General features: G+C 46.6%; 1 long non-coding RNA gene across 1 annotated transcript; it reads left to right on the plus strand.

The window, feature by feature from the left end:
- On the plus strand, nucleotides 1-1,368 carry LOC136354119 (uncharacterized). Its single transcript, XR_010737879.1, has 2 exons — nucleotides 1-391; nucleotides 1,192-1,368. It is a non-coding gene; the product is annotated as an uncharacterized lncRNA (long non-coding RNA).
- Nucleotides 1,369-11,292: the final 9,924 nt, after the last annotated feature.

Below are 11,292 nucleotides of genomic sequence, written 5' to 3' on the forward strand. Positions count from 1 at the left end.
CTCTCTCCTTCTTGAGCTGCAGGCCCGGGGAGGCCAAGCCCCGAGCCCACGTGCCGCCCTCGGCCCGGCCTCCTCCTCCTCTCTGCGTCGCCGGCCCAAGCCGCCGCCGACCGAGCCCACGCCGGCCACGCCACAAGCCCAATCGGGCGCCCCAAATCCCGCAAGCCGCGCCGCCAAATTCGGAGCCGCCGCCTTTCCAAAGTTTGCGCCGTGCGCCCTAACCCTAGCTACTCCCTCCTCTATAAATAGCACTGGCCACCACCCCTTTTTCCCCCTTTTTCCAAAGCCGCCGCCATCTCCACCGTGAGCAGCCGCCGCCGCCGTTGCTCCGTGCCGCCGCCGGGAGCCACGCCGTCGTCGTCACCATCTCCTTCCGGTGCCGCCGCCGCTGGTAAAGCCCCGAGGCTGAGCCCTCTCTCCCTTTTGCGCCGCCGTTTCTCTCTCCACCTCAACTTCGGCGTCCGCCTCTCGTCGCCGTGCGCCATCTCCACGCCGTCCCGGAGCTCGGTGCTGTGCCACCGCGTTGGCCTCGACCTCCTCTGCCTCCGCCGCTGTTTTCCGTAGCCGCCGTGCACCTTCGCCGACGAACGCCGCCGACGCCGCCGCGCTGGAGCCGCCATGGCGCCATGGCCAGAGCACGCCCAGGCCTGTGGTGGAGCAGCTACTCCTCCTCTTCCCTGTGACACTGACGTGTGGGACCTGCCATCCAAAAACTCAAAATAATCACAGCCGTCCAAATCCCTAGATCAAATCCCAACCGTTGGATCTACATAATCCCTAACATATGCCACCTTAGCCCTAGATCCAACCATGTCAGTACCACCGCATCGCCTTGTGTCGCCACGTGTCATTCCACGTCATCGAGTCCACATACACCGAGTCCACCCATACACTCTATGCCACTGACAGTGGGCCCACATATATTTTCCTATCCAAAATTAATTCAATTTCCGAAATTAAATATCCAGAGAATATTCTCGAAATATTCCTTTTTCTTTTACCTTCGGATTTTCCCTGAATTCAAAATTCCGGAGGCCATAACTTTTCCGTTTGAACTCCGATTCGATCCATTCTTCTTCCTAAATTCTTCTAAAATCGAGCTTTACCTCCTGGTCTAATTGGTTATTTCATTTGATGTTATTTAGTTAGTTTTTCTTTGTGTTTATTTGTTTTTCGTTTGTAATCGTGTAGACGTTGGAGCTGAAGAGCATTTCGCTTCAGAACACGCTGTGCAAGGACAGTACTGGGATCAAGGCAAGTGCACTCTTTGAACATATTGAACCCATTTGTGAAATGTTTTGTTTTGAATACATGCATTGTTTTGTTTATAAACTATCGAAGGGTAGCGTGACCTAATTGTTATTATTATCCTACCTTTGGTAATTATTGATTGCCCATGATACCTTGTCACCCTAGTCTTTGTGAGTTGAACATTAGGCTCAACTCAAGGTAGAGTAGTTATGCTTAGCCGCTCAAGGTTGTTCTACAAGCAAAATATAATTTTGATTAATCATATACTTATAATCACTTTTATATGAACTGTGTGGCTATGTGCTATCTTTTCGGTAGTATGTGTTGCACCATGTAAAACAACGGGCGGATAAAACATTTTTGACCGGGGTGATGGGTGGTTCTGTGTGAACCTGGTTAGGTGGTAATGTATCTGTGTGATCGTTCCCGGGTATGGTCTCTGTGTGAGTCTACTGTTGAGCTGTGTGCTATTGTAGTTTGGCAAGAGTTCTTGGTCAATTAAGGACTTCACTTCATAAGTCATGGATCTGAGCCTAACGTGCAAGCACATGTTCTCATGGGAAGAACCTGGCCCAGTAGGATTCCGAGTCTTGGCACTATCGGCCCAGGTGGCTAGATGATAGGAGTTTAGGTTCGCCATGGGGACTTTCTTGTCTGTGTGAGGGAAAGGTGTCTCATGGGGGAAGGCAGTGTTGGGACGGAGTTTCTAAAAAGCCTTGTTACAGTCTCCTTGGCCACACACAACCTGAAGTGTGACACTTGCGCATGGCCGTTAAAAGGACGATGTATCTTGTGGGTCAAGCTGTACAACCTCTGCAGAGTGTTAATTAATCTATTCGAATAGCCGCGTCCACGGTCATGGACATGCACGGTGATATCTCACGAGGGGTCGTTTGTGAAAACTAGAAATGAACTGTGTGCAGGTTAATGAATATAGCTATGTGGTCCTGTGTGGATGGATAGTTGGTAATACCCATTATTTATAACTATTATTTTAAACCTGTTTATAAATTGATTATAACTACAAATTGCTGTGTTATGCAAAATAGCCATTGCCTTTGTTGTCAGCTTTGCATATGCATATTTCTGTGTGCTTGCTGAGTATTCCATGTACTCACCTTGCAATTCCCCTAATTCTAGAAGAATGGTTCCCGCTGTTTCCTGAGTCCCAGTTTGCTGCTGAAGACGAGGAATAGGTCATGAGTCCCAGTTGACTGCCTATGGCAAGTTGAATGGAGCTACTACGCATTTATTATATTTCCGCTGCTACTTTAATATTGTCCTTAGGCCCTTTGTGGCAGAATAAATGTAAACTTTAGCCATAAGGCTTAACACAGTCATTATTATTGTTAAATATTAGGATTCCTTCATGATGTTGGCTGTGATATTATCTTTGAGTCTGTGTGTGCTAGCTTGATCCTGGACTAGCACTTATACACAGGAGGTCCTATTTTGGGTCCTCACAGAGTTGGTATCAGAGCTGCGTCGACTGTAGGCCGCAACCTTAGTTAGCCTGGTCTTATTTCAAAACTGTTTTCAAGAAACGCAAAACAATATAATGTGTTCTTCCTTTCCTTGCTCTTTCTTGTCTTCCTCCTTTCGGAATATCTTCTTATCTGTTTTAATCTCTACCGTCAGCCATGGGAGGATGTTCTACATCAGTGCTGCTTTGGAGTCTTGATGAAGTTTTGTCGGAAACCAGGTTTAGTTGTAGAAGTGGTTTTTGTCGTAGGACCACTTTGCCTCTAGTTAGTAGTTCACGTTAGTAAGACGTTAAGCTTGGGTGTTAGAAGCGTTGCTTGTTTTTAATTTTTGGTTCTTCCGGTTTGTTGTACGGTATGTTTGAAGCTCCCGGCTTTCAAACAATCGTACGTGTGTTTCGTTAGGATGTGTAGTTCTACCCCCTTAGGTTGCCTTCTTCTTAGAGTTGTTTTTTTCTTCTTAGTACCTTTCTAACCAGCCATATGTTGTATAGATGGTGAACACTAGGACCGGAGGACATGGTTCAGAGCATGAGAACACTGATGCCCGCACTACTAGTCAGCAACCGCCTCAAGCACCCCAGGTGAACCAACAGAACTTTGAAGTCTTCATGCAAGCCCAGATTGAGCTCATGAGGATGATGATGCAACAACTTCGGAACCAGCAGCAACAGCAGCCGCAGCAACAACCCCAAGGCGGTCCACCTCCACAAAGCAAGATGTTTGAGTTTCTACGTACCAAGCCACCAACCTTCAAGGGAATGGGTACTCCACTAGAAGCAGAAGATTGGATGCGTACCATGGAATGAAAGCTGGACATCACTCAGTGCTCCGATGGAGAGAAAGTTCGTTTCACAGTCCAACAGTTGGAAGGAGCTGCCTTAGACTGGTATGAGAATCTCAGGGGAGGCTTGGATGACCCGGAAGCCTTGACCTTTGAGGAGTTCCATATGGCTTTTCGTGATTACTATGTCCTGGCATCAAGGAGCTGAAGAAGGAAGAATTCCGTACTCTTCAATAGGATAACAAGTCTTTGCAGCAATATCTGACTCAGTTCACTACTCTTGCTCGCTATGCACCAGAGGATGTTACTAGAGATGCAGATCGCCAGAGGCATTTCCTGAAAGGTCTCAACTCTGGTCTCAAGGTGGGACTTGTGGCACATGATTTTAGTAGTTTCCAGAGCCTGGTGAACAAGACCCTTTTGTTAGAAGAGGAACGCAGGAAGCTTGGTGAAGACCGCAAGCGCAAGATGAACCAGCAAGCAAGTGGTCCGAGCCAGAGGCCACGTGGAGCATTCCAGCAGAACAATAACTGTCAGCTAGCTGCTCCACAGTTCAGGACTATTCCACAGACACTAGTCCTAGCAGCTCAGACCCCTCGTCAGGCTACTCCAACTCAATCTGTGCGAGGTCAAGGAAGCTAATCATTCATTCGTCGTTGCTACAATTGCAAAGAAGTAGGCCATGTCACCAAAAATTGTCCTCATCCCAAGAACATTATTACTCCAGTGAAGTTCAACTTGGGAAATACCCCAGCCAAGGCGCCAGCACCAGGAGTAGCACAACAAACTGCACCAGCCACTCAGCAGACTATCGTCAGGGGTCGTGTGAATCATGTCACTGCTGAGGAAGCTCAGACCTCTACGGATGTTGTTCTAGGTAAGTTCCTAGTAAACTCAGTACCTGCAACAGTTTTATTGGATTCTGGAGCTTCGCATTCGTTTGTTTCTCGGTCTTGTGCTTCTCAACATCAGTTTCCTACTATCCCTCTTAAGTGTTCCTTACTTATTCAAACACCGGGGTCAGAGATGAGAACTCAAACTGGATGTCCTAGAGTAAAGATTGAAATAGAGGGTGTAGAGTTCTTTGCCAATCTGATTATGTTAGATACTCCTCAGCTTGATGTCATCCTAGGGATGGATTGGTTGCACAGCAGTAAAGCAGTGTTAGATTGTGGAAGTAGGTCTATCACCTTGGAAAACTCTAAAGGAGAAAGAGTAAATTTCAAAGCCATAGTTAATCCACCTTGGAAAGGAGCCCTAGTGCACAACATGGAAGTTTCTGAGCTACAGAAAGTACCTATTGTTAGAGAATATCCAGATGTCTTCCCAGAAGAGTTGCCAGGCATGCCACCACATAGAGATATTGAGTTCGTCATTGATCTAGTTCCTGGAATATCACCTATATTCAAGCGACCTTACCGCATGGCAGCAAATGAGTTAGCTGAAATGAAGAAGCATATATAAGAGTTGAAAGAGAAAGGTTATGTCAGACCTAGTTCGTCACCATGGGGAGCACCAGTTATCTTTGTTGAGAAGAAAGATGGAACTAAGAGAATGTGTATTGATTATAGAAGCTTAAATGATGTGACCATCAAGAACAAGTATCCTTTACCGCGGATTGATGATCTATTTGACCAGATGAAAGGAGCAGGAGTTTTCTCCAAGATTGATCTTAGGTCTGGGTATCATCAGCTCAGAATCAGAACAGAGGATATCCCGAAGACTGCATTTTCTACTAGATATGGGCTCTATGAGTTTACAGTTATGTCTTTTGGATTGACAAATGCCCCTGCTTATTTCATGAACATGATGAATAAGGTATTCATGGAGTATTTGGATAAGTTTGTTGTTGTTTTCATTGACAACATACTCATCTACTCCAAGGATGAAAAAGAGCATGAGAATCATTTAAGGCTTGTGCTAGAAAAGCTAAGGGAGCATCAGTTATATGCTAAGTTCAGTAAGTGTGAGTTTTGGATGAAAGAAGTTGAATTCCTTGGACATGTTGTGACCGCCGCTAAAGTTGTAGTCGATCCAAAGAAAGTAAGTACAGTTATCAACTGGCAGCCGCCCAAGACCGTGACACAAGTTCGTAGTTTCCTAGGTATGGCAGGATATTACAGAAGGTTCATAGAAGGTTTCTCCAAAGTTGCTCGTCCTTTGACACAGTTGTTGAAAAAAGAGAAGAAGTTTATGTGGACATCAGAGTGCCAGCGTAGTTTTGAAGCCTTGAAGAAGAGTTTGACGTCAGCACCAGTGTTGGTTTTGCCAGATATCCACAAAGGGTTTGATATCTATTGTGACGCCTCTCGTACAGGACTTGGATGTGTTCTGATGCAAGAAGGCAAGGTTGTTGCTTATGCTTTGAGACAACTACGTCCACATGAGGAGAATTATCCAACTCATGATTTGGAGCTTGCCGCAGTAGTACACGCATTGAAAATATGGAGACATTACCTGATAGGCAATCGATGCGAGGTCTACACTGATCACAAGAGTCTGAAATATATTTTCACTCAACATGATTTGAACTTGAGACAAAGAAGATGGTTAGAGGTGACCAAGGATTATGACATGGGGATCCACTACCATCCAGGCAAGGCTAACATTGTCGCCGACGCCTTGGGCAGGAAAGCATACTGCAACAATGTGGAGATCAAGGAGAGCCAGTTGTCACTCTACCGGGAGTTTGAAAGGCTGAATTTAGAGATAGTACCTAAAGGGTTTGTGGCTAATCTTGAAGTCAAACCCACATTGGAAGATCAAATCAAAGAAGCTCAAAAAGATGATGCTAATGTCAAAGAAATCAAGCTCAACATGAAGAAAGGAAAAGCCATAGGATTCACTGAGGATGAGAATGGTGTTATATGGTTACATGAGAAGTTGGTTGTACCAGATCAGCCAGAACTCAAGAAGCTCATATTGTCAGAGGCACATGAATCTCGTTATTCTATTCATCCGGGAACTACAAAGATGTACCAGGATCTCAGGAACAGACTATGGTGGCCTAGTATGAGGCGTGAGATCGCAGAATATGTGGTACTTTGTGATGTTTGCCAGCGAGTCAAGGCAGAGCACCAACAACTTGCCGGACTTCTACAACCATTGAAGGTACCAGAATGGAAGTGGTATGAGATTGGTATGGATTTCATCACCGGTTTGCCCAAGACTCAGTTAGGGTATGATTCCATTTGGGTTATAGTTGATCATCTCACCAAGGTAGCTCACTTTATTCCAGTCAAGATAACTTATTCAGGTGACAAGCTTGCCGAATTTTATGTGAACCGGATAGTATGTTTGCATGGAGTACCACGGAAGATAGTCTCAGATCGAGGAACTCAGTTTACCTCACGTTTCTAGCAGGCTCTTCATGAGGCAATGGGAACTCATCTTAATTTCAGTACAGCATATCATCCACAGACGGATGGTCAGACCAAAAAAGTTGATCAAATTTTGGAGGATATGCTTCGAGCTTGTGCTTTAGCTTATACTTCTAATTGGGACAAGAATTTACCCTATGTCGAGTTCTCCTACAACAATAGTTACCAAGCAAGTTTGCAGATGTCGCCGTTCGAAGCTTTGTATGGACGACCTTCTAGAACACCGTTGAATTGGAATGAGACTGGTGAAAGAATGGTTTTTGGACCAGATGTAATTCGTGAAGCCGAAGAAAGAGTTGCTCTAATCAGGGATAGATTAAAGGTAGCTCAATCTCGTCAGAAGAGTTATGCAGATAATCGCCGAAGGGATTTAACTTTTGAGAAGGAAGATTATGTGTATTTAAAGGTAACCCCAATGAGAGGAACCAAGAGGTTTCAGGTGAAAGGAAAGCTAGCCCCCAGATATGTTGGTCCATTCCGGATCATTGCTCGTCGAGGAGAAGTCGCATATCAGTTGGAGTTGCCGTCTTCAATGTCCGGTATTCATGATGTGTTCCACATATCTCAATTGAAGAAATGTCTTCGTGTGCCAGAAGAGGAAACACCGCTGCAGTCAGTGGAGTTGCAACCAGACTTGACCTATCGAGAGGTTCCAATCAAAATTCTTGAGACAGCAGAGCGGACTACAAGGAGTAAGACCATTCGTTTATGCAAAGTTCAGTGGAGTCATCACACCGAAGCTGAAGCCACATGGGAGCATGAGGATGATTTGAAGGCAGAGTTCCCAGAGTTGTTTCCAAGCCAGTCCGAATCTCGGGGTCGAGATTCTGTTTAAGGGGGGAAGGTTTGTCACGTCCTGATTCACATTTGCGAAAATTCACATTTGGTTTATTCGTCTAAAATAGCTTAATGAAAAATTCGTTAAATCAAAAGGCTTTAAAGTGATTAATTAGTTAATTTCGTTGTTCGCTTTGTGATTCTTAATTGGAGTTAGTTGGATTTAATTTGTATTTCGGAAGTGGAGCTCAATCCCTAATTCAAATTCCATCCAAATCCAATATTCCTTTTCAAATCCTAAATCCTTCCCAAAAATTCCAAATACTTTATATTTGGAATTTTCCAGAGAAGTCCCTGTCTTTTTCCCTTTTTCCTTCCTCTCTTTTTCTCTATTCTACCCTTTTGCAGTTTAGCCCTTATTCTTCTTTCTTTTTTCTTTTTCCCCCACCTTCTTCTACCTCCAGCTCTCTCTCTCCTTCTTGAGTTGCAGGCCCGGGGAGGCCAAGCCCCGAGCCCACGTGCCGCCTCGGCCCGGCCTCCTCCTCCTCTCTGCATCGCCGGCCCAAGCCGCCACCGACCGAGCCCGCGCCGGCCGCGCCACAAGCCCAATCGGGCGCCGCCAAATCCCGCAAGCCGCGCCGCCAAATTCGGAGCCGCTGCCTTTCCAAAGTTTGTGCCGTGCGCCCTAACCCTAGCTACTCTCCTCTATAAATAGCGCTGGCCACCGCCCCTTTTTCCCCCTTTTTCCAAAGCCGCCGCCATCTCCACCGTGAGCAGCCACCGCCGCCGTTGCTCCGTGCCGCCGCCGGGAGCCACGCCGTCGTCGTCACCATCTCCTTCCCGTGCCGCCGCCGCTGGTAAAGCCCCGAGGCTGAGCCCTCTCTCCCTTTCGCGCTGCCGTTTCTCTCTCCACCTCAACTCCGGCGTCCGCCTCTCGTCGCCGTGCGCCATCTCCACGCCGTCCCGGAGCTCGGTGCTGCGCCACCGCGTTGGCCTCGACCTCCTCTGCCTCCACCGCTGTTTGCCACAGCCGCCGTGCGCCGTCACCGACGAACGCCGCCGACGCCGCCGCGCTGGAGCCGCCATGGTGCCATGGCCAGAGCACGCCCAGGCCTGTGGTGGAGCAGCTGCTCCTTGTCCTCTTCCCTATGACACTAACGTGTGGGACCTGCCATCCAAAAACTCAAAATAATCACAGCCGTCCAAATCCCTAGATCAAATCCCAACCGTTGGATCTACATAATCCCTAACATATGCCACCTTAGCCCTAGATCCATGCATGTCAGTGCCACCTCATCGCCTTGTGTCGCCATGTGTTGTTCCACGTCATCGAGTCCACATACACCGAGTCCACCCATACACTCTATGCCACTGACAGTGGGCCCACATATTTTCCTATCCAAAATTAATTCAATTTCAGAAATTAAATATCCAGAGAATATTCTCGGAATATTCCTTGTTCTTTTACCTTCGGATTTTCCCTGAATTCAAACTTCCGGAGGCCATAACTTTTCCGTTTGAACTCCGATTCGATCCATTCTTCTTCCTAAATTCTTCTAAAATCGAGCTTTACCTCCTGGTCTAATTGGTTATTTCATTTGATGTTATTTAGTTAGTTTTTCTTTGTGTTTATTTGTTTTTCGTTTGCAATCGTGTAGATGTTGGAGCTGAAAAGCATTTCGCTTCAGAAGACGCTGTGCAAGGACAGTACTGGGATCAAGGCAAGTGCACTCTTTGAACATATTGAACCCATTTGTGAAGTGTTTTGTTTTGAATACATGCATTGTTTTGTTTATAAACTATCGATGGGTAGCGTGACCTAATTGTTATTATTATCCTACCTTTGGTAATTATTGATTGCCCATGATACCTTGTCACCCTAGTCTTTGTGAGTTGAACATTGGGCTCAACTCAAGGTAGAGTAGTTATGCTTAGCCGCTCAAGGTTATTCTACAAGCAAAATATAATTTTGATTAATCATATACTTATAATCACTTTTATATGAACTGTGTGGCTATGTGCTATCTTTTCGGTAGCATGTGTTGCACCGTGTAAAACAACGGGCGGATAAAACATTTTTGACCGGGGTGATGGGTGGTTCTGTGTGAACCTGGTTAGGTGGTAATGTATCTGTGTGATCGTTGCCGGGTATGGTCTCTGTGTGAGCCTACTGTTGAGCTGTGTGCTATTGTAGTTTGGCAAGTTGCCTTGGTCAATTAAGGACTTCACTTCATAAGTCATGGATCTGAGCCTAACGTGCAACCACATGTTCTCATGGGAAGAACCTGGCCCAGTAGGATTCCGAGTCTTGGCACTATCGGCCCAGGTGGCTAGATGATAGGAGTTTAGGTTCGCCATGGGGACTTTCTTGTCTGTGAGGGAAAGGTGTCTCATGGGGGAAGGCAGTGTTAGGACGGAGTTTCTAAAAAGCCTTGTTACAGACTCCTTGGCCGCACACAACTTGAAGTGTGACACTTGCGCATGGGCATTGTCACGACCGGAATTAACCCAACGGGCGTTCCTTACGTGCGTGCATTATTCCTTGTCCCAGGAGGCAAGGTACACCAAAAGTTGACACAGTTCAGAGTTTAACAAGTCGAAGCGTAAATAGTTAATTTATTACATGGGCGGCGAAGGCCCAGCATACACAAAGACAAACGGGAAACAGCGGAAGACTCGGGCGACGACCACAGGCGCTTGACGGCAGGCACGAGCTAGACACCAAAGCCTTCCTCATCCAGGGGCTCCTCTTCTGGGTTTGGGAAAAATTGAGCAAGACTGAGTACAACCACCGTACTCAACAAGACACACCCACAAGTGCAGGATAAATGCAAGGGACTACAAGGGGGTTATAATATAATGGGTTAGAGTTTGCAGCAAACAACATTAAAAGACATTTAGTTGCTCAAAGCTATTTTGTAAATACGATCCTAGAGCTATACATTATTATTAAACAAGGCCATGAACCCACACGAACCTGCCTTAACCCAAGGCCTACGATGATTCAGACCGAACTGGCAACCCGACCCTGGGTCCCAGCTCGTCCCAAGCCAACCTAGGCCAACCATTCCACATTTTAGTTGTTAAGCAGGTTTTAAGAATTAAAACACTAACTTGGGTACATTGCTCGGCTTGCCCATAACCGAGGGCGCGGCTATTCGAATAGATTATACTCTGATCAGAGGTGTACATCTTTACCCACAAGACACATCTTCCTCATGTGTAACCACGTGCCACATACCACCACGGTATACGGACGGAAGACGTGACATAGTTTCCAACCCATCCTAGCCATAGACAAGAGTACCGACCCAACCCCACCTACGGCCGGAACCTCCGGGACAGGTAGGCAGGACTGAGCCCCTAGCAGCAGGACACCGGCCCTGTGCCATGACATCTCGACTACCGGGCCGCAGCTCGTGTAGCCTTCCTTTGCCCTAGAGATGTCCATCGACCCCCGACTTCGTCCATCTCCATCCGTGTACTTTTGTTTATAACCAGACTGAGCCACAAACTAAGCCTTACCCACTAGACATGTGGAAGTACGGTAGTGCTTTGCAACAGAGGCCCGAAGACCGGTCCTTATATGGCCGAGGTGCTACTATCAAAACCATGCACC

The sequence above is a fragment of the Oryza sativa genome, chromosome 11 (assembly GCF_034140825.1).
Source record: "Oryza sativa Japonica Group chromosome 11, ASM3414082v1".
In the NCBI taxonomy this organism is placed as follows: domain Eukaryota; kingdom Viridiplantae; phylum Streptophyta; class Magnoliopsida; order Poales; family Poaceae; genus Oryza; species Oryza sativa.